This window comes from Salminus brasiliensis, chromosome 1 (genome assembly GCF_030463535.1).
Source record: "Salminus brasiliensis chromosome 1, fSalBra1.hap2, whole genome shotgun sequence".
In the NCBI taxonomy this organism is placed as follows: domain Eukaryota; kingdom Metazoa; phylum Chordata; class Actinopteri; order Characiformes; family Bryconidae; genus Salminus; species Salminus brasiliensis.
The window spans coordinates 51,991,660-52,011,450 of NC_132878.1; the positions used below are offsets into that span (position 1 = coordinate 51,991,660).

The 19,791-nt window shown below is 45.4% G+C and overlaps 17 non-coding genes across 17 annotated transcripts; all 17 read left to right on the forward strand.

Moving 5' to 3' along the window:
* The first annotated feature begins 341 nt into the window (after positions 1 to 341).
* On the forward strand, positions 342 to 413 carry trnad-guc (transfer RNA aspartic acid (anticodon GUC)). The gene has a single exon. It is a non-coding gene; the product is annotated as a tRNA-Asp (tRNA).
* A 260-nt stretch (positions 414 to 673) lies between these two features.
* Positions 674 to 745, forward strand: trnad-guc (transfer RNA aspartic acid (anticodon GUC)). Its single transcript has one exon. It is a non-coding gene; the product is annotated as a tRNA-Asp (tRNA).
* Positions 746 to 2,490: 1,745 nt separating this feature from the next.
* trnad-guc (transfer RNA aspartic acid (anticodon GUC)) lies at positions 2,491 to 2,562 on the forward strand. Its single transcript has one exon. It is a non-coding gene; the product is annotated as a tRNA-Asp (tRNA).
* A 2,408-nt stretch (positions 2,563 to 4,970) lies between these two features.
* trnad-guc (transfer RNA aspartic acid (anticodon GUC)) lies at positions 4,971 to 5,042 on the forward strand. The gene has a single exon. It is a non-coding gene; the product is annotated as a tRNA-Asp (tRNA).
* A 1,744-nt stretch (positions 5,043 to 6,786) lies between these two features.
* On the forward strand, positions 6,787 to 6,858 carry trnad-guc (transfer RNA aspartic acid (anticodon GUC)). The gene has a single exon. It is a non-coding gene; the product is annotated as a tRNA-Asp (tRNA).
* A 260-nt stretch (positions 6,859 to 7,118) lies between these two features.
* trnad-guc (transfer RNA aspartic acid (anticodon GUC)) lies at positions 7,119 to 7,190 on the forward strand. Its single transcript has one exon. It is a non-coding gene; the product is annotated as a tRNA-Asp (tRNA).
* A 1,744-nt stretch (positions 7,191 to 8,934) lies between these two features.
* Positions 8,935 to 9,006, forward strand: trnad-guc (transfer RNA aspartic acid (anticodon GUC)). The gene has a single exon. It is a non-coding gene; the product is annotated as a tRNA-Asp (tRNA).
* A 260-nt stretch (positions 9,007 to 9,266) lies between these two features.
* Positions 9,267 to 9,338, forward strand: trnad-guc (transfer RNA aspartic acid (anticodon GUC)). The gene has a single exon. It is a non-coding gene; the product is annotated as a tRNA-Asp (tRNA).
* A 1,743-nt stretch (positions 9,339 to 11,081) lies between these two features.
* Positions 11,082 to 11,153, forward strand: trnad-guc (transfer RNA aspartic acid (anticodon GUC)). Its single transcript has one exon. It is a non-coding gene; the product is annotated as a tRNA-Asp (tRNA).
* Positions 11,154 to 11,414: 261 nt separating this feature from the next.
* trnad-guc (transfer RNA aspartic acid (anticodon GUC)) lies at positions 11,415 to 11,486 on the forward strand. The gene has a single exon. It is a non-coding gene; the product is annotated as a tRNA-Asp (tRNA).
* A 1,744-nt stretch (positions 11,487 to 13,230) lies between these two features.
* On the forward strand, positions 13,231 to 13,302 carry trnad-guc (transfer RNA aspartic acid (anticodon GUC)). Its single transcript has one exon. It is a non-coding gene; the product is annotated as a tRNA-Asp (tRNA).
* A 260-nt stretch (positions 13,303 to 13,562) lies between these two features.
* trnad-guc (transfer RNA aspartic acid (anticodon GUC)) lies at positions 13,563 to 13,634 on the forward strand. Its single transcript has one exon. It is a non-coding gene; the product is annotated as a tRNA-Asp (tRNA).
* A 1,744-nt stretch (positions 13,635 to 15,378) lies between these two features.
* trnad-guc (transfer RNA aspartic acid (anticodon GUC)) lies at positions 15,379 to 15,450 on the forward strand. Its single transcript has one exon. It is a non-coding gene; the product is annotated as a tRNA-Asp (tRNA).
* A 260-nt stretch (positions 15,451 to 15,710) lies between these two features.
* trnad-guc (transfer RNA aspartic acid (anticodon GUC)) lies at positions 15,711 to 15,782 on the forward strand. Its single transcript has one exon. It is a non-coding gene; the product is annotated as a tRNA-Asp (tRNA).
* Positions 15,783 to 17,525: 1,743 nt separating this feature from the next.
* Positions 17,526 to 17,597, forward strand: trnad-guc (transfer RNA aspartic acid (anticodon GUC)). The gene has a single exon. It is a non-coding gene; the product is annotated as a tRNA-Asp (tRNA).
* Positions 17,598 to 18,079: 482 nt separating this feature from the next.
* LOC140538340 (U5 spliceosomal RNA) lies at positions 18,080 to 18,194 on the forward strand. Its single transcript, XR_011977741.1, has one exon. It is a non-coding gene; the product is annotated as a U5 spliceosomal RNA (small nuclear RNA).
* A 554-nt stretch (positions 18,195 to 18,748) lies between these two features.
* Positions 18,749 to 18,820, forward strand: trnad-guc (transfer RNA aspartic acid (anticodon GUC)). Its single transcript has one exon. It is a non-coding gene; the product is annotated as a tRNA-Asp (tRNA).
* The last annotated feature ends 971 nt before the right edge of the window (positions 18,821 to 19,791 follow it).

The following is a 19,791-nucleotide window of genomic DNA, read 5'->3' on the forward strand; positions in this document are numbered from 1 at the left end:
CTCCATCACTCCTGAGAGCACAGTTCAGACAAGGCTCAACACCTCAAACCCATGTTTTTTAAATGACTTCCTAAAGTAACAGAATTCACTCATTAGAAAGAGTGAAAATGATTTAGTTTTTTATTCATATTTTAAAGTAAATGTTACAGAAATACAAAAAAAACCTGTAAAATTTAGTCAGTAATTAAACACAGGTGATTGATTATTCTAACAACCTGCTGCTGTAGAGAAATAACATGTAGATCAATGCAGATGAATAAAGTGTCAGATCAATATCGAGAGGGAGTGGGTGTTGTGGTAGAAGGTGAGTTGAGGGGGTGGAGAGGAGGGCAGTACAGCCTTCCTCGTTAGTATAGTGGACAGTATCTCCGCCTGTCACGCGGAAGACCGGGGTTCGATTCCCCGACGGGGAGATAAGAGTTTTTAAGCTTTACATGTAGAGCTATGAAACCGTGTGTGTGTGATCAGCTACTGAGAGGATTTCACAACATTAGATATGTGTGTGGATCAGGTTTAGGATCAGATCAGGGGTCTGATCTCTCTCTATCAGACTGATGATCGGTGTGAAGTTGTGGGGATCTATCGAGAGTGCTGGTGCACGGATCTGTCGTTTGCACGTGCGTGTTGTGGTGGAAGGTGAGTAGACGGGGTGGAGAAGGGTTAAGGGTCGTCCTCCTCGTTAGTATAGTGGACAGTATCTCCGCCTGTCACGCGGAAGACCGGGGTTCGATTCCCCGACGGGGAGACACAGAGGCTTTTTTGTGGAGGGGGATAACTGCTGAGCTGACTGACCCCTGCTGACCATGAGAGGAACTGTTCCAACAGGGAGCTGCTTCAGGTAAATGGCTTTTGGAGTACTGAAGTCATTTGATCTGATGTTCTGATGAAGGCTCTGGAGCAGGGCTGAAATGCCATATTTGGAATGAAATAAAGAAGCTTGTCTACGGTATAGAGTGCTACACCTTTTTGTATAATGACTCGAGGTTGCAACTCAACAAACAGTTGGTTGAAGCAACTTTTTGCTATGCATTGTCATAATGCTCCCACCCCCATGTTTCACTGTTCTGATGGTGTTTGCTGAGGAATAGGCAGTGTCCATGCCACACATAGCATGTTGAGCTTTTACTTCAGGAAAAGGCCCCATCCCCCATCATGGGCACTTTCTACAGAGGTGCCATCCAGAGCATCCTGACCAGCTGCATCACTGTGTGGCACAGCGCCTGCAGCGTGTCCTGCCGCAAGACCCTTCAACACTTCAGCAGCTGAAAAGATGTTTAGTACCTCTTTCCCCTCCCTCCATGACATACACAGCACCCACCTCACTCGTAAAGTCCTCTGCATGCTGGGGGTTCTTATCACTCTGTTTGTCCAGAGAGACCCCAGTGTCAAGTATTGGTGTATTTTTATACTAAAGGGCGTAACATGGTACACAGTCTCAATCTGTGAATCTAGGCTAAAAACTCATCTGTTTAGTTTAGCTTTTGGTAAGTAATGTTTCCTTTAGATAAAGGTTGTAGGTACAGGGGTTTACGGACAAAGGGAATTGTAGAATACTGAGATGCTGGATCTGTTGTCTCGCTCCTTGCACGCCATCACTCAGGTTTGTGGACGGTGGAGCAGGTGGACGCTAGCATTTCAGGGTGCTCCCGTGTCTGTGTTACCTTCTGGCTCTCTCCTTTCAATTAGGCTGTTATAGTCATACCTGCCGGAGTCGTCAGACGCACTTTGATACTGCTCAGTATTCTCTGCTCTCTGTAAATACATTCCTCCTCCGAGTAAATGGTCACCCAGCCCGACCTGCTGGAAGACTGCCCGCTGAGGTCCCCTCTACCTACCAGTCGACCAGCAGGGAGACTTTCCTTGCCACTGTCGCCGTTGGCTGCTCGCTGGTAGTCTTAGATTTTTTTATGTTGTTGATTTTTCTTTTTTTTCTTTTGCTAATTACTGATTGTGTGAAGCTGCTTTGTCACAACAACAGCGCTATACAAATAAATCTGACTTGACTTTACACTCGATTCTGGAAAGTTGCTGTGAGGATTTGATTGTGTTTGACCACACAGGTATTGGTGAGGTCAGGTACTGATGTTGGAGGATTAGTTTTAGATAACACTCCTCCACTCCGACTCATCCCAAATGTAGTGGATGGAGCTCCATCACTCCTGAGAGCACAGTTCAGACAAGGCTCAACACCTCAAACCCATGTTTTTTAAATGACTTCCTAAAGTAACAGAATTCACTCATTAGAAAGAGTGAAAATGATTTAGTTTTTTATTCATATTTTAAAGTAAATGTTACAGAAATACAAAAAAAAAACTGTAAAATTTAGTCAGTAATTAAACACAGGTGATTGATTATTCTAACAACCTGCTGCTGTAGAGAAATAACATGTAGATCAATGCAGATCAATAAAGTGTCAGATCAATATCGAGAGGGAGTGGGTGTTGTGGTAGAAGGTGAGTTGAGGGGGTGGAGACGGGGTCAGTACAGCCTTCCTCGTTAGTATAGTGGACAGTATCTCCGCCTGTCACGCGGAAGACCGGGGTTCGATTCCCCGACGGGGAGATAAGAGTTTTTAAGCTTTACATGTAGAGCTATGAAACCGTGTGTGTGTGATCAGCTACTGAGAGGATTTCACAACATTAGATATGTGTGTGGATCAGGTTTAGGATCAGATCAGGGGTCTGATCTCTCTCTATCAGACTGATGATCGGTGTGAAGTTGTGGGGATCTATCGAGAGTGCTGGTGCACGGATCTGTCGTTTGCACGTGCGTGTTGTGGTGGAAGGTGAGTAGACGGGGTGGAGAAGGGTTAAGGGTCGTCCTCCTCGTTAGTATAGTGGACAGTATCTCCGCCTGTCACGCGGAAGACCGGGGTTCGCTTCCCCGACGGGGAGACACAGAGGCTTTTTTGTGGAGGGGGATAACTGCTGAGCTGACTGACCCCTGCTGACCATGAGAGGAACTGTTCCAACAGGGAGCTGCTTCAGGTAAATGGCTTTTGGAGTACTGAAGTCATTTGATCTGATGTTCTGATGAAGGCTCTGGAGCAGGGCTGAAATGCCATATTTGGAATGAAATAAAGAAGCTTGTCTACGGTATAGAGTGCTACACCTTTTTGTATAATGACTCGAGGTTGCAACTCAACAAAAAGTTGGTTGAAGCAACTTTTTGCTATGCATTGTCATAATGCTCCCACCCCCATGTTTCACTGTTCTGATGGTGTTTGCTGAGGAATAGGCAGTGTCCATGCCACACATAGCATGTTGAGCTTTTACTTCAGGAAAAGGCCCCATCCCCCATCATGGGCACTTTCTACAGAGGTGCCATCCAGAGCATCCTGACCAGCTGCATCACTGTGTGGCACAGCGCCTGCAGCGTGTCCTGCCGCAAGACCCTTCAACACTTCAGCAGCTGAAAAGATGTTTAGTACCTCTTTCCCCTCCCTCCATGACATACACAGCACCCACCTCACTCGTAACGTCCTCTGCATGCTGGGGGTTCTTATCACTCTGTTTGTCCAGAGAGACCCCAGTGTCAAGTATTGGTGTATTTTTATACTAAAGGGCTTAGCATGGTACACAGTCTCAATCTGTGAATCTAGGCTAAAAACTCATCTGTTTAGTTTAGCTTTTGGTAAGTAATGTTTCCTTTAGATAAAGGTTGTAGGTACAGGGGTTTACGGACAAAGGGAATTGTAGAATACTGAGATGCTGGATCTGTCGTCTCGCTCCTTGCACGCCATCACTCTGGTTTGTGGACGGTGGAGCAGGTGGACGCTAGCATTTCAGGGTGCTCCCGTGTCTGTGTTACCTTCTGGCTCTCTCCTTTCAATTAGGCTGTTATAGTCATACCTGCCGGAGTCGTCAGACGCACTTTGATACTGCTCAGTATTCTCTGCTCTCTGTAAATACATTCCTCCTCCGAGTAAATGGTCACCCAGCCCGACCTGCTGGAAGACTGCCCGCTGAGGTCCCCTCTACCTACCAGTCGACCAGCAGGGAGACTTTCCTTGCCACTGTCGCCGTTGGCTGCTCGCTGGTAGTCTTAGATTTTTTTATGTTGTTGATTTTTCTTTTTTTTCTTTTGCTAATTACTGATTGTGTGAAGCTGCTTTGTCACAACAACAGCGCTATACAAATAAATCTGACTTGACTTTACACTCGATTCTGGAAAGTTGCTGTGAGGATTTGATTGTGTTTGACCACACAGGTATTGGTGAGGTCAGGTACTGATGTTGGAGGATTAGTTTTAGATAACACTCCTCCACTCCGACTCATCCCAAATGTAGTGGATGGAGCTCCATCACTCCTGAGAGCACAGTTCAGACAAGGCTCAACACCTCAAACCCATGTTTTTTAAATGACTTCCTAAAGTAACAGAATTCACTCATTAGAAAGAGTGAAAATGATTTAGTTTTTTATTCATATTTTAAAGTAAATGTTACAGAAATACAAAAAAACCCTGTAAAATTTAGTCAGTAATTAAACACAGGTGATTGATTATTCTAACAACCTGCTGCTGTAGAGAAATAACATGTAGATCAATGCAGATCAATAAAGTGTCAGATCAATATCGAGAGGGAGTGGGTGTTGTGGTAGAAGGTGAGTTGAGGGGGTGGAGAGGAGGGCAGTGCAGCCTTCCTAGTTAGTATAGTGGACAGTATCTCCGCCTGTCACGCGGAAGACCGGGGTTCGATTCCCCGACGGGGAGATAAGAGTTTTTAAGCTTTACATGTAGAGCTATGAAACCGTGTGTGTGTGATCAGCTACTGAGAGGATTTCACAACATTAGATATGTGTGTGGATCAGGTTTAGGATCAGATCAGGGGTCTGATCTCTCTCTATCAGACTGATGATCGGTGTGAAGTTGTGGGGATCTATCGAGAGTGCTGGTGCACGGATCTGTCGTTTGCACGTGCGTGTTGTGGTGGAAGGTGAGTAGACGGGGTGGAGAAGGGTTAAGGGTCGTCCTCCTCGTTAGTATAGTGGACAGTATCTCCGCCTGTCACGCGGAAGACCGGGGTTCGATTCCCCGACGGGGAGACACAGAGGCTTTTTTGTGGAGGGGGATAACTGCTGAGCTGACTGACCCCTGCTGACCATGAGAGGAACTGTTCCAACAGGGAGCTGCTTCAGGTAAATGGCTTTTGGAGTACTGAAGTCATTTGATCTGATGTTCTGATGAAGGCTCTGGAGCAGGGCTGAAATGCCATATTTGGAATGAAATAAAGAAGCTTGTCTACGGTATAGAGTGCTACACCTTTTTGTATAATGACTCGAGGTTGCACCTCAACAAACAGTTGGTTGAAGCAACTTTTTGCTATGCATTGTCATAATGCTCCCACCCCCATGTTTCACTGTTCTGATGGTGTTTGCTGAGGAATAGGCAGTGTCCATGCCACACATAGCATGTTGAGCTTTTACTTCAGGAAAAGGCCCCATCCCCCATCATGGGCACTTTCTACAGAGGTGCCATCCAGAGCATCCTGACCAGCTGCATCACTGTGTGGCACAGCGCCTGCAGCGTGTCCTGCCGCAAGACCCTTCAACACTTCAGCAGCTGAAAAGATGTTTAGTACCTCTTTCCCCTCCCTCCATGACATACACAGCACCCACCTCACTCGTAACGTCCTCTGCATGCTGGGGGTTCTTATCACTCTGTTTGTCCAGAGAGACCCCAGTGTCAAGTATTGGTGTATTTTTATGCTAAAGGGCGTAACATGGTACACAGTCTCAATCTGTGAATCTAGGCTAAAAACTCATCTGTTTAGTTTAGCTTTTGGTAAGTAATGTTTCCTTTAGATAAAGGTTGTAGGTACAGGGGTTTACGGACAAAGGGAATTGTAGAATACTGAGATGCTGGATCTGTCGTCTCGCTCCTTGCACGCCATCACTCTGGTTTGTGGACGGTGGAGCAGGTGGACGCTAGCATTTCAGGGTGCTCCCGTGTCTGTGTTACCTTCTGGCTCTCTCCTTTCAATTAGGCTGTTATAGTCATACCTGCCGGAGTCGTCAGACGCACTTTGATACTGCTCAGTATTCTCTGCTCTCTATAAATACATTCCTCCTCCGAGTAAATGGTCACCCAGCCCGACCTGCTGGAAGACTGCCCGCTGAGGTCCCCTCTACCTACCAGTCGACCAGCAGGGAGACTTTCCTTGCCACTGTCGCCGTTGGCTGCTCGCTGGTAGTCTTAGATTTTTTTATGTTGTTGATTTTTCTTTTTTTTCTTTTGCTAATTACTGATTGTGTAAAGCTGCTTTGTCACAACAACAGCGCTATACAAATAAATCTGACTTGACTTTACACTCGATTCTGGAAAGTTGCTGTGAGGATTTGATTGTGTTTGACCACACAGGTATTGGTGAGGTCAGGTACTGATGTTGGAGGATTAGTTTTAGATAACACTCCTCCACTCCGACTCATCCCAAATGTAGTGGATGGAGCTCCATCACTCCTGAGAGCACAGTTCAGACAAGGCTCAACACCTCAAACCCATGTTTTTTAAATGACTTCCTAAAGTAACAGAATTCACTCATTAGAAAGAGTGAAAATGATTTAGTTTTTTATTCATATTTTAAAGTAAATGTTACAGAAATACAAAAAAAACCTGTAAAATTTAGTCAGCAATTAAACACAGGTGATTGATTATTCTAACAACCTGCTGCTGTAGAGAAAAAACATGGAGATCAATGCAGATGAATAAAGTGTCAGATCAATATCGAGAGGGAGTGGGTGTTGTGGTAGAAGGTGAGTTGAGGGGGTGGAGACGAGGTCAGTACAGCCTTCCTCGTTAGTATAGTGGACAGTATCTCCGCCTGTCACGCGGAAGACCGGGGTTCGATTCCCCGACGGGGAGATAAGAGTTTTTAAGCTTTACATGTAGAGCTATGAAACCGTGTGTGTGTGATCAGCTACTGAGAGGATTTCACAACATTAGATATGTGTGTGGATCAGGTTTAGGATCAGATCAGGGGTCTGATCTCTCTCTATCAGACTGATGATCGGTGTGAAGTTGTGGGGATCTATCGAGAGTGCTGGTGCACGGATCTGTCGTTTGCACGTGCGTGTTGTGGTGGAAGGTGAGTAGACGGGGTGGAGAAGGATTAAGGGTCGTCCTCCTCGTTAGTATAGTGGACAGTATCTCCGCCTGTCACGCGGAAGACCGGGGTTCGATTCCCCGACGGGGAGACACAGAGGCTTTTTTGTGGAGGGGGATAACTGCTGAGCTGACTGACCCCTGCTGACCATGAGAGGAACTGTTCCAACAGGGAGCTGCTTCAGGTAAATGGCTTTTGGAGTACTGAAGTCATTTGATCTGATGTTCTGATGAAGGCTCTGGAGCAGGGCTGAAATGCCATATTTGGAATGAAATAAAGAAGCTTGTCTACGGTATAGAGTGCTACACCTTTTTGTATAATGACTCGAGGTTGCACCTCAACAAACAGTTGGTTGAAGCAACTTTTTGCTATGCATTGTCATAATGCTCCCACCCCCATGTTTCACTGTTCTGATGGTGTTTGCTGAGGAATAGGCAGTGTCCATGCCACACATAGCATGTTGAGCTTTTACTTCAGGAAAAGGCCCCATCCCCCATCATGGGCACTTTCTACAGAGGTGCCATCCAGAGCATCCTGACCAGCTGCATCACTGTGTGGCACAGCGCCTGCAGCGTGTCCTGCCGCAAGACCCTTCAACACTTCAGCAGCTGAAAAGATGTTTAGTACCTCTTTCCCCTCCCTCCATGACATACACAGCACCCACCTCACTCGTAACGTCCTCTGCATGCTGGGGGTTCTTATCACTCTGTTTGTCCAGAGAGACCCCAGTGTCAAGTATTGGTGTATTTTTATACTAAAGGGCGTAACATGGTACACAGTCTCAATCTGTGAATCTAGGCTAAAAACTCATCTGTTTAGTTTAGCTTTTGGTAAGTAATGTTTCCTTTAGATAAAGGTTGTAGGTACAGGGGTTTACGGACAAAGGGAATTGTAGAATACTGAGATGCTGGATCTGTCGTCTCGCTCCTTGCACGCCATCACTCTGGTTTGTGGACGGTGGAGCAGGTGGACGCTAGCATTTCAGGGTGCTCCCGTGTCTGTGTTACCTTCTGGCTCTCTCCTTTCAATTAGGCTGTTATAGTCATACCTGCCGGAGTCGTCAGACGCACTTTGATACTGCTCAGTATTCTCTGCTCTCTATAAATACATTCCTCCTCCGAGTAAATGGTCACCCAGCCCGACCTGCTGGAAGACTGCCCGCTGAGGTCCCCTCTACCTACCAGTCGACCAGCAGGGAGACTTTCCTTGCCACTGTCGCCGTTGGCTGCTCGCTGGTAGTCTTAGATTTTTTTATGTTGTTGATTTTTCTTTTTTTTCTTTTGCTAATTACTGATTGTGTAAAGCTGCTTTGTCACAACAACAGCGCTATACAAATAAATCTGACTTGACTTTACACTCGATTCTGGAAAGTTGCTGTGAGGATTTGATTGTGTTTGACCACACAGGTATTGGTGAGGTCAGGTACTGATGTTGGAGGATTAGTTTTAGATAACACTCCTCCACTCCGACTCATCCCAAATGTAGTGGATGGAGCTCCATCACTCCTGAGAGCACAGTTCAGACAAGGCTCAACACCTCAAACCCATGTTTTTTAAATGACTTCCTAAAGTAACAGAATTCACTCATTAGAAAGAGTGAAAATGATTTAGTTTTTTATTCATATTTTAAAGTAAATGTTACAGAAATACAAAAAAAACCTGTAAAATTTAGTCAGTAATTAAACACAGGTGACTGATTATTCTAACAACCTGCTGCTGTAGAGAAATAACATGTAGATCAATGCAGATCAATAAAGTGTCAGATCAATATTGAGAGGGAGTGGGTGTTGTGGTAGAAGGTGAGTTGAGGGGGTGGAGACGAGGGCAGTTCAGCCTTCCTCGTTAGTATAGTGGACAGTATCTCCGCCTGTCACGCGGAAGACCGGGGTTCGATTCCCCGACGGGGAGATAAGAGTTTTTAAGCTTTACATGTAGAGCTATGAAACCGTGTGTGTGTGATCAGCTACTGAGAGGATTTCACAACATTAGATATGTGTGTGGATCAGGTTTAGGATCAGATCAGGGGTCTGATCTCTCTCTATCAGACTGATGATCGGTGTGAAGTTGTGGGGATCTATCGAGAGTGCTGGTGCACGGATCTGTCGTTTGCACGTGCGTGTTGTGGTGGAAGGTGAGTAGACGGGGTGGAGAAGGGTTAAGGGTCGTCCTCCTCGTTAGTATAGTGGACAGTATCTCCGCCTGTCACGCGGAAGACCGGGGTTCGATTCCCCGACGGGGAGACACAGAGGCTTTTTTGTGGAGGGGGATAACTGCTGAGCTGACTGACCCCTGCTGACCATGAGAGGAACTGTTCCAACAGGGAGCTGCTTCAGGTAAATGGCTTTTGGAGTACTGAAGTCATTTGATCTGATGTTCTGATGAAGGCTCTGGAGCAGGGCTGAAATGCCATATTTGGAATGAAATAAAGAAGCTTGTCTACGGTATAGAGTGCTACACCTTTTTGTATAATGACTCGAGGTTGCACCTCAACAAACAGTTGGTTGAAGCAACTTTTTGCTATGCATTGTCATAATGCTCCCACCCCCATGTTTCACTGTTCTGATGGTGTTTGCTGAGGAATAGGCAGTGTCCATGCCACACATAGCATGTTGAGCTTTTACTTCAGGAAAAGGCCCCATCCCCCATCATGGGCACTTTCTACAGAGGTGCCATCCAGAGCATCCTGACCAGCTGCATCACTGTGTGGCACAGCGCCTGCAGCGTGTCCTGCCGCAAGACCCTTCAACACTTCAGCAGCTGAAAAGATGTTTAGTACCTCTTTCCCCTCCCTCCATGACATACACAGCACCCACCTCACTCGTAACGTCCTCTGCATGCTGGGGGTTCTTATCACTCTGTTTGTCCAGAGAGACCCCAGTGTCAAGTATTGGTGTATTTTTATACTAAAGGGCTTAACATGGTACACAGTCTCAATCTGTGAATCTAGGCTAAAAACTCATCAGTTTAGTTTAGCTTTTGGTAAGTAATGTTTCCTTTAGATAAAGGTTGTAGGTACAGGGGTTTACGGACAAAGGGAATTGTAGAATACTGAGATGCTGGATCTGTCGTCTCGCTCCTTGCACGCCATCACTCAGGTTTGTGGACGGTGGAGCAGGTGGACGCTAGCATTTCAGGGTGCTCCCGTGTCTGTGTTACCTTCTGGCTCTCTCCTTTCAATTAGGCTGTTATAGTCATACCTGCCGGAGTCGTCAGACGCACTTTGATACTGCTCAGTATTCTCTGCTCTCTATAAATACATTCCTCCTCCGAGTAAATGGTCACCCAGCCCGACCTGCTGGAAGACTGCCGCTGAGGTCCCCTCTACCTACCAGTCGACCAGCAGGGAGACTTTCCTTGCCACTGTCGCCGTTGGCTGCTCGCTGGTAGTCTTAGATTTTTTTATGTTGTTGATTTTTCTTTTTTTTCTTTTGCTAATTACTGATTGTGTAAAGCTGCTTTGTCACAACAACAGCGCTATACAAATAAATCTGACTTGACTTTACACTCGATTTTGGAAAGTTGCTGTGAGGATTTGATTGTGTTTGACCACACAGGTATTGGTGAGGTCAGGTACTGATGTTGGAGGATTAGTTTTAGATAACACTCCTCCACTCCGACTCATCCCAAATGTAGTGGATGGAGCTCCATCACTCCTGAGAGCACAGTTCAGACAAGGCTCAACACCTCAAACCCATGTTTTTTAAATGACTTCCTAAAGTAACAGAATTCACTCATTAGAAAGAGTGAAAATGATTTAGTTTTTTATTCATATTTTAAAGTAAATGTTACAGAAATACAAAAAAAACCTGTAAAATTTAGTCAGTAATTAAACACAGGTGACTGATTATTCTAACAACCTGCTGCTGTAGAGAAATAACATGTAGATCAATGCAGATCAATAAAGTGTCAGATCAATATCGAGAGGGAGTGGGTGTTGTGGTAGAAGGTGAGTTGAGGGGGTGGAGACGGGGTCAGTACAGCCTTCCTCGTTAGTATAGTGGACAGTATCTCCGCCTGTCACGCGGAAGACCGGGGTTCGATTCCCCGACGGGGAGATAAGAGCTTTTTAAGCTTTACATGTAGAGCTATGAAACCGTGTGTGTGTGATCAGCTACTGAGAGGATTTCACAACATTAGATATGTGTGTGGATCAGGTTTAGGATCAGATCAGGGGTCTGATCTCTCTCTATCAGACTGATGATCGGTGTGAAGTTGTGGGGATCTATCGAGAGTGCTGGTGCACGGATCTGTCGTTTGCACGTGCGTGTTGTGGTGGAAGGTGAGTAGACGGGGTGGAGAAGGGTTAAGGGTCGTCCTCCTCGTTAGTATAGTGGACAGTATCTCCGCCTGTCACGCGGAAGACCGGGGTTCGATTCCCCGACGGGGAGACACAGAGGCTTTTTTGTGGAGGGGGATAACTGCTGAGCTGACTGACCCCTGCTGACCATGAGAGGAACTGTTCCAACAGGGAGCTGCTTCAGGTAAATGGCTTTTGGAGTACTGAAGTCATTTGATCTGATGTTCTGATGAAGGCTCTGGAGCAGGGCTGAAATGCCATATTTGGAATGAAATAAAGAAGCTTGTCTACGGTATAGAGTGCTACACCTTTTTGTATAATGACTCGAGGTTGCACCTCAACAAACAGTTGGTTGAAGCAACTTTTTGCTATGCATTGTCATAATGCTCCCACCCCCATGTTTCACTGTTCTGATGGTGTTTGCTGAGGAATAGGCAGTGTCCATGCCACACATAGCATGTTGAGCTTTTACTTCAGGAAAAGGCCCCATCCCCCATCATGGGCACTTTCTACAGAGGTGCCATCCAGAGCATCCTGACCAGCTGCATCACTGTGTGGCACAGCGCCTGCAGCGTGTCCTGCCGCAAGACCCTTCAACACTTCAGCAGCTGAAAAGATGTTTAGTACCTCTTTCCCCTCCCTCCATGACATACACAGCACCCACCTCACTCGTAACGTCCTCTGCATGCTGGGGGTTCTTATCACTCTGTTTGTCCAGAGAGACCCCAGTGTCAAGTATTGGTGTATTTTTATACTAAAGGGCGTAACATGGTACACAGTCTCAATCTGTGAATCTAGGCTAAAAACTCATCTGTTTAGTTTAGCTTTTGGTAAGTAATGTTTCCTTTAGATAAAGGTTGTAGGTACAGGGGTTTACGGACAAAGGGAATTGTAGAATACTGAGATGCTGGATTTGTCGTCTCGCTCCTTGCACGCCATCACTCTGGTTTGTGGACGGTGGAGCAGGTGGACGCTAGCATTTCAGGGTGCTCCCGTGTCTGTGTTACCTTCTGGCTCTCTCCTTTCAATTAGGCTGTTATAGTCATACCTGCCGGAGTCGTCAGACGCACTTTGATACTGCTCAATATTCTCTGCTCTCTATAAATACATTCCTCCTCCGAGTAAATGGTCACCCAGCCCGACCTGCTGGAAGACTGCCCGCTGAGGTCCCCTCTACCTACCAGTCGACCAGCAGGGAGACTTTCCTTGCCACTGTTGCCGTTGGCTGCTCGCTGGTAGTCTTAGATTTTTTTATGTTGTTGATTTTTCTTTTTTTTCTTTTGCTAATTACTGATTGTGTAAAGCTGCTTTGTCACAACAACAGCGCTATACAAATAAATCTGACTTGACTTTACACTCGATTCTGGAAAGTTGCTGTGAGGATTTGATTGTGTTTGACCACACAGGTATTGGTGAGGTCAGGTACTGATGTTGGAGGATTAGTTTTAGATAACACTCCTCCACTCCGACTCATCCCAAATGTAGTGGATGGAGCTCCATCACTCCTGAGAGCACAGTTCAGACAAGGCTCAACACCTCAAACCCATGTTTTTTAAATGACTTCCTAAAGTAACAGAATTCACTCATTAGAAAGAGTGAAAATGATTTAGTTTTTTATTCATATTTTAAAGTAAATGTTACAGAAATACAAAAAAAACCTGTAAAATTTAGTCAGTAATTAAACACAGGTGATTGATTATTCTAACAACCTGCTGCTGTAGAGAAATAACATGTAGATCAATGCAGATGAATAAAGTGTCAGATCAATATCGAGAGGGAGTGGGTGTTGTGGTAGAAGGTGAGTTGAGGGGGTGGAGATGAGGGCAGTACAGCCTTCCTCGTTAGTATAGTGGACAGTATCTCCGCCTGTCACGCGGAAGACCGGGGTTCGATTCCCCGACGGGGAGATAAGAGTTTTTAAGCTTTACATGTAGAGCTATGAAACCGTGTGTGTGTGATCAGCTACTGAGAGGATTTCACAACATTAGATATGTGTGTGGATCAGGTTTAGGATCAGATCAGGGGTCTGATCTCTCTCTATCAGACTGATGATCGGTGTGAAGTTGTGGGGATCTATCGAGAGTGCTGGTGCACGGATCTGTCGTTTGCACGTGCGTGTTGTGGTGGAAGGTGAGTAGACGGGGTGGAGAAGGGTTAAGGGTCGTCCTCCTCGTTAGTATAGTGGACAGTATCTCCGCCTGTCACGCGGAAGACCGGGGTTCGATTCCCCGACGGGGAGACACAGAGGCTTTTTTGTGGAGGGGGATAACTGCTGAGCTGACTGACCCCTGCTGACCATGAGAGGAACTGTTCCAACAGGGAGCTGCTTCAGGTAAATGGCTTTTGGAGTACTGAAGTCATTTGATCTGATGTTCTGATGAAGGCTCTGGAGCAGGGCTGAAATGCCATATTTGGAATGAAATAAAGAAGCTTGTCTACGGTATAGAGTGCTACACCTTTTTGTATAATGACTCGAGGTTGCACCTCAACAAACAGTTGGTTGAAGCAACTTTTTGCTATGCATTGTCATAATGCTCCCACCCCCATGTTTCACTGTTCTGATGGTGTTTGCTGAGGAATAGGCAGTGTCCATGCCACACATAGCATGTTGAGCTTTTACTTCAGGAAAAGGCCCCATCCCCCATCATGGGCACTTTCTACAGAGGTGCCATCCAGAGCATCCTGACCAGCTGCATCACTGTGTGGCACAGCGCCTGCAGCATGTCCTGCCTCAAGACCCTTCAACACTTCAGCAGCTGAAAAGATGTTTAGTACCTCTTTCCCCTCCCTCCATGACATACACAGCACCCACCTCACTCGTAAAGTCCTCTGCATGCTGGGGGTTCTTATCACTCTGTTTGTCCAGAGAGACCCCAGTGTCAAGTATTGGTGTATTTTTATGCTAAAGGGCGTAACATGGTACACAGTCTCAATCTGTGAATCTAGGCTAAAAACTCATCTGTTTAGTTTAGCTTTTGGTAAGTAATGTTTCCTTTAGATAAAGGTTGTAGGTACAGGGGTTTACGGACAAAGGGAATTGTAGAATACTGAGATGCTGGATCTGTCGTCTCGCTCCTTGCACGCCATCACTCAGGTTTGTGGACGGTGGAGCAGGTGGACGCTAGCATTTCAGGGTGCTCCCGTGTCTGTGTTACCTTCTGGCTCTCTCCTTTCAATTAGGCTGTTATAGTCATACCTGCCGGAGTCGTCAGACGCACTTTGATACTGCTCAGTATTCTCTGCTCTCTATAAATACATTCCTCCTCCGAGTAAATGGTCACCCAGCCCGACCTGCTGGAAGACTGCCCGCTGAGGTCCCCTCTACCTACCAGTCGACCAGCAGGGAGACTTTCCTTGCCACTGTCGCCGTTGGCTGCTCGCTGGTAGTCTTAGATTTTTTTATGTTGTTGATTTTTCTTTTTTTTCTTTTGCTAATTACTGATTGTGTAAAGCTGCTTTGTCACAACAACAGCGCTATACAAATAAATCTGACTTGACTTTACACTCGATTCTGGAAAGTTGCTGTGAGGATTTGATTGTGTTTGACCACACAGGTATTGGTGAGGTCAGGTACTGATGTTGGAGGATTAGTTTTAGATAACACTCCTCCACTCCGACTCATCCCAAATGTAGTGGATGGAGCTCCATCACTCCTGAGAGCACAGTTCAGACAAGGCTCAACACCTCAAACCCATGTTTTTTAAATGACTTCCTAAAGTAACAGAATTCACTCATTAGAAAGAGTGAAAATGATTTAGTTTTTCATTCATATTTTAAAGTAAATGTTACAGAAATACAAAAAAAACCTGTAAAATTTAGTCAGTAATTAAACACAGGTGATTGATTATTCTAACAACCTGCTGCTGTAGAGAAATAACATGTAGATCAATGCAGATCAATAAAGTGTCAGATCAATATCGAGAGGGAGTGGGTGTTGTGGTAGAAGGTGAGTTGAGGGGGTGGAGACGAGGTCAGTACAGCCTTCCTCGTTAGTATAGTGGACAGTATCTCCGCCTGTCACGCGGAAGACCGGGGTTCGATTCCCCGACGGGGAGATAAGAGTTTTTAAGCTTTACATGTAGAGCTATGAAACCGTGTGTGTGTGATCAGCTACTGAGAGGATTTCACAACATTAGATATGTGTGTGGATCAGGTTTAGGATCAGATCAGGGGTCTGATCTCTCTCTATCAGACTGATGATCGGTGTGAAGTTGTGGGGATCTATCGAGAGTGCTGGTGCACGGATCTGTCGTTTGCACGTGCGTGTTGTGGTGGAAGGTGAGTAGACGGGGTGGAGAAGGGTTAAGGGTCGTCCTCCTCGTTAGTATAGTGGACAGTATCTCCGCCTGTCACGCGGAAGACCGGGGTTCGATTCCCCGACGGGGAGACACAGAGGCTTTTTTGTGGAGGGGGATAACTGCTGAGCTGACTGACCCCTGCTGACCATGAGAGGAACTGTTCCAACAGGGAGCTGCTTCAGGTAAATGGCTTTTGGAGTACTGAAGTCATTTGATCTGATGTTCTGATGAAGGCTCTGGAGCAGGGCTGAAATGCCATATTTGGAATGAAATAAAGAAGCTTGTCTACGGTATAGAGTGCTACACCTTTTTGTATAATGACTCGAGGTTGCAACTCAACAAACAGTTGGTTGAAGCAACTTTTTGCTATGCATTGTCATAATGCTCCCACCCCCATGTTTCACTGTTCTGATGGTGTTTGCTGAGGAATAGGCAGTGTCCATGCCACACATAGCATGTTGAGCTTTTACTTCAGGAAAAGGCCCCATCCCCCATCATGGGCACTTTCTACAGAGGTGCCATCCAGAGCATCCTGACCAGCTGCATCACTGTGTGGCACAGCGCCTGCAGCGTGTCCTGCCGCAAGACCCTTCAACACTTCAGCAGCTGAAAAGATGTTTAGTACCTCTTTCCCCTCCCTCCATGACATACACAGCACCCACCTCACTCGTAAAGTCCTCTGCATGCTGGGGGTTCTTATCACTCTGTTTGTCCAGAGAGACCCCAGTGTCAAGTATTGGTGTATTTTTATACTAAAGGGCTTAACATGGTACACAGTCTCAATCTGTGAATCTAGGCTAAAAACTCATCTGTTTAGTTTAGCTTTTGGTAAGTAATGTTTCCTTTAGATAAAGGTTGTAGGTACAGGGGTTTACGGACAAAGGGAATTGTAGAATACTGAGATGCTGGATCTGTCGTCTCGCTCCTTGCACGCCATCACTCAGGTTTGTGGACGGTGGAGCAGGTGGACGCTAGCATTTCAGGGTGCTCCCGTGTCTGTGTTACCTTCTGGCTCTCTCCTTTCAATTAGGCTGTTATAGTCATACCTGCCGGAGTCGTCAGACGCACTTTGATACTGCTCAGTATTCTCTGCTCTCTATAAATACATTCCTCCTCCGAGTAAATGGTCACCCAGCCCGACCTGCTGGAAGACTGCCCGCTGAGGTCCCCTCTACCTACCAGTCGACCAGCAGGGAGACTTTCCTTGCCACTGTCGCCGTTGGCTGCTCGCTGGTAGTCTTAGATTGTTTTATGTTGTTGATTTTTCTTTTTTTTCTTTTGCTAATTACTGATTGTGTAAAGCTGCTTTGTCACAACAACAGCGCTATACAAATAAATCTGACTTGACTTTACACTCGATTCTGGAAAGTTGCTGTGAGGATTTGATTGTGTTTGACCACACAGGTATTGGTGAGGTCAGGTACTGATGTTGGAGGATTAGTTTTAGATAACACTCCTCCACTCCGACTCATCCCAAATGTAGTGGATGGAGCTCCATCACTCCTGAGAGCACAGTTCAGACAAGGCTCAACACCTCAAACCCATGTTTTTTAAATGACTTCCTAAAGTAACAGAATTCACTCATTAGAAAGAGTGAAAATGATTTAGTTTTTTATTCATATTTTAAAGTAAATGTTACAGAAATACAAAAAAACCTGTAAAATTTAGTCAGTAATTAAACACAGGTGATTGATTATTCTAACAACCTGCTGCTGTAGAGAAATAACATGTAGATCAATGCAGATCAATAAAGTGTCAGATCAATATCGAGAGGGAGTGGGTGTTGTGGTAGAAGGTGAGTTGAGGGGGTGGAGACGAGGGCAGTACAGCCTTCCTCGTTAGTATAGTGGACAGTATCTCCGCCTGTCACGCGGAAGACCGGGGTTCGATTCCCCGACGGGGAGATAAGAGTTTTTAAGCTTTACATGTAGAGCTATGAAACCGTGTGTGTGTGATCAGCTACTGAGAGGATTTCACAACATTAGATATGTGTGTGGATCAGATCAGGGGTCTGATCTCTCTCTATCAGACTGATGATCGGTGTGAAGTTGTGCGGATCTGGCTTTTGCACGTGCGTGTTGTGCTAGGAGGTGAGAAGCCGGGCTGGAGAAGGTGTAAGGGTCAGAATCAGCCAATGGAAGGACGGAGCTGTGTTACCCATGATGCACTGCAGGTCTCCAACTCCTCCACTTTCCTATTTAACGAAGTAGTTTATCGTAGTTTAGTGATCAAATGAGAGAACAGAGGAGCACAGAGCTGCATTTCGACCTGATGTGTAGTTTTTATTGAGGTACTCTGGTGCTGGTGGTCCTGGTGGTCTGGTCACCATGCAGTGGAGGTGTGTGGTGTGTTGGTGGGGTGGTGATTGAGCGAGGTGGTCTTCAGTACACTCTTGTTTCTCTTCAGATCGTATAAATCTTTCGCCTTTTACTAAAGATTTCCGTGGGGAGGAACATTATGAGTATCAACTAATTTTTTGATGCCCTGCTGAAAGGCGGGGTTCCTGAACTGGTACTAAAATAAGAGTGGGATCATCAGACAGGGAGAACAGGAGGAGCTGGGAGCTTCTGCGGTTTCTCTGAAGGTCGTGGTCAGTGCTGTAGGCAGTGCTGCTGTGTTTAGTCGGTGAGCAGTAGCGAGATCACAGGCAGTGTGAGCCATGCTGGAGGAATCTCCTTCATCCGGGTATTACAGCTCAGATCCACCTATAAGGAGCACTGGGAGAGTCAGTGTTGATGCCCTGATGCTGCTGCTGCTGCTGAAATGAGGGAGACTGACGTGTGTGTGAAAGGAGAGCTGCAGTGCTGAGAGAGTAGATACGTGTGTGTGTGTGTGTGATCAGCTACTGAGAGGATTTCACAACATTAGATATGTGTGTGGATCAGGTTTAGGATCAGATCAGGGGTCTGATCTCTCTCTATCAGACTGATGATCGGTGTGAAGTTGTGGGGATCTGTCGAGAGTGCTGGTGCACGGAGATCTGTCTCTGTCGTTTGCACGTGCGTGTTGTGGTGGAAGGTGAGTAGACGGGGTGGAGAAGGGTTAAGGGTCGTCCTCCTCGTTAGTATAGTGGACAGTATCTCCGCCTGTCACGCGGAAGACCGGGGTTCGATTCCCCGACGGGGAGATAAGAGTTTTTTGCTTCCTTACATGTAACTGGTCTGCGATGTGTTTTCAGGTTTATTCTGTTAACAGAAATGATACAGCCATCAGTATTGGGAATACTGAGTAAAATGTAAAACAAAAGTTAAAAACGGGAAAGGCAGCGAATTAAAGCAGAAATGACACGATAAAGTATGATGACTGTTCTGTCCATCAGCATCCAAACTCATGTTCATTTTTATGGTAAATTCTGATTTCATAATCTGGTATTGGATCCAGGTGATTACTTCTCTTCGTTCTTTTAAGCATCTGATTTTTTGTTTATTGTTATTTGTTTTAATTTAAGCATTTTATATACTATTAATCACCAAGTCTATATGAAGCCACAATGAAAAAAACAAAAAACAAAAGTTGCATGTTTTTTTTTTTGGTTGTTTTTTTTTTGGCTGGTGCTCTTCCCAGTGTTTTCGTGCAAAGTTGAATTAAGATCTGAACAATGCAAAAAAATCAACACATCGTTGATCGTCACACCAAAAATATATTATAATATATTATATATTTATTCTATATCATATACATGTATTTCTGAAATAAGATCAAAAAACAAAAACAAAAAAACTTCAATGGAATTCAATGTAAAAATAATTTATTCCACGTAAGTTTGGAATTTTTCTATTGCTCCATTATTCACGAAATTCTCATATGCCGTAAAGACCACCTGCCAGATTCACATTGATGTGACGATATGTATCTTAATGACGTTTAGTGTGATGTCATGGTCCCTCTGATATGCTCTCAAAGGAGCAGCAGCAGTTAGTGGTGGTTCTAGAAAACTCTACGATTATCGTTATTGTATTTATTTATTTATTTATTATTAACAAAAAAGTGTTCAAAAAAGTTCATTCGTATACCAGTAACTATTAAACACTGCCTGATTTCCCCACTCACCGTGCTATTAAACCACATCTCATGCAGCCATGAAATCGAGTTAGGCGA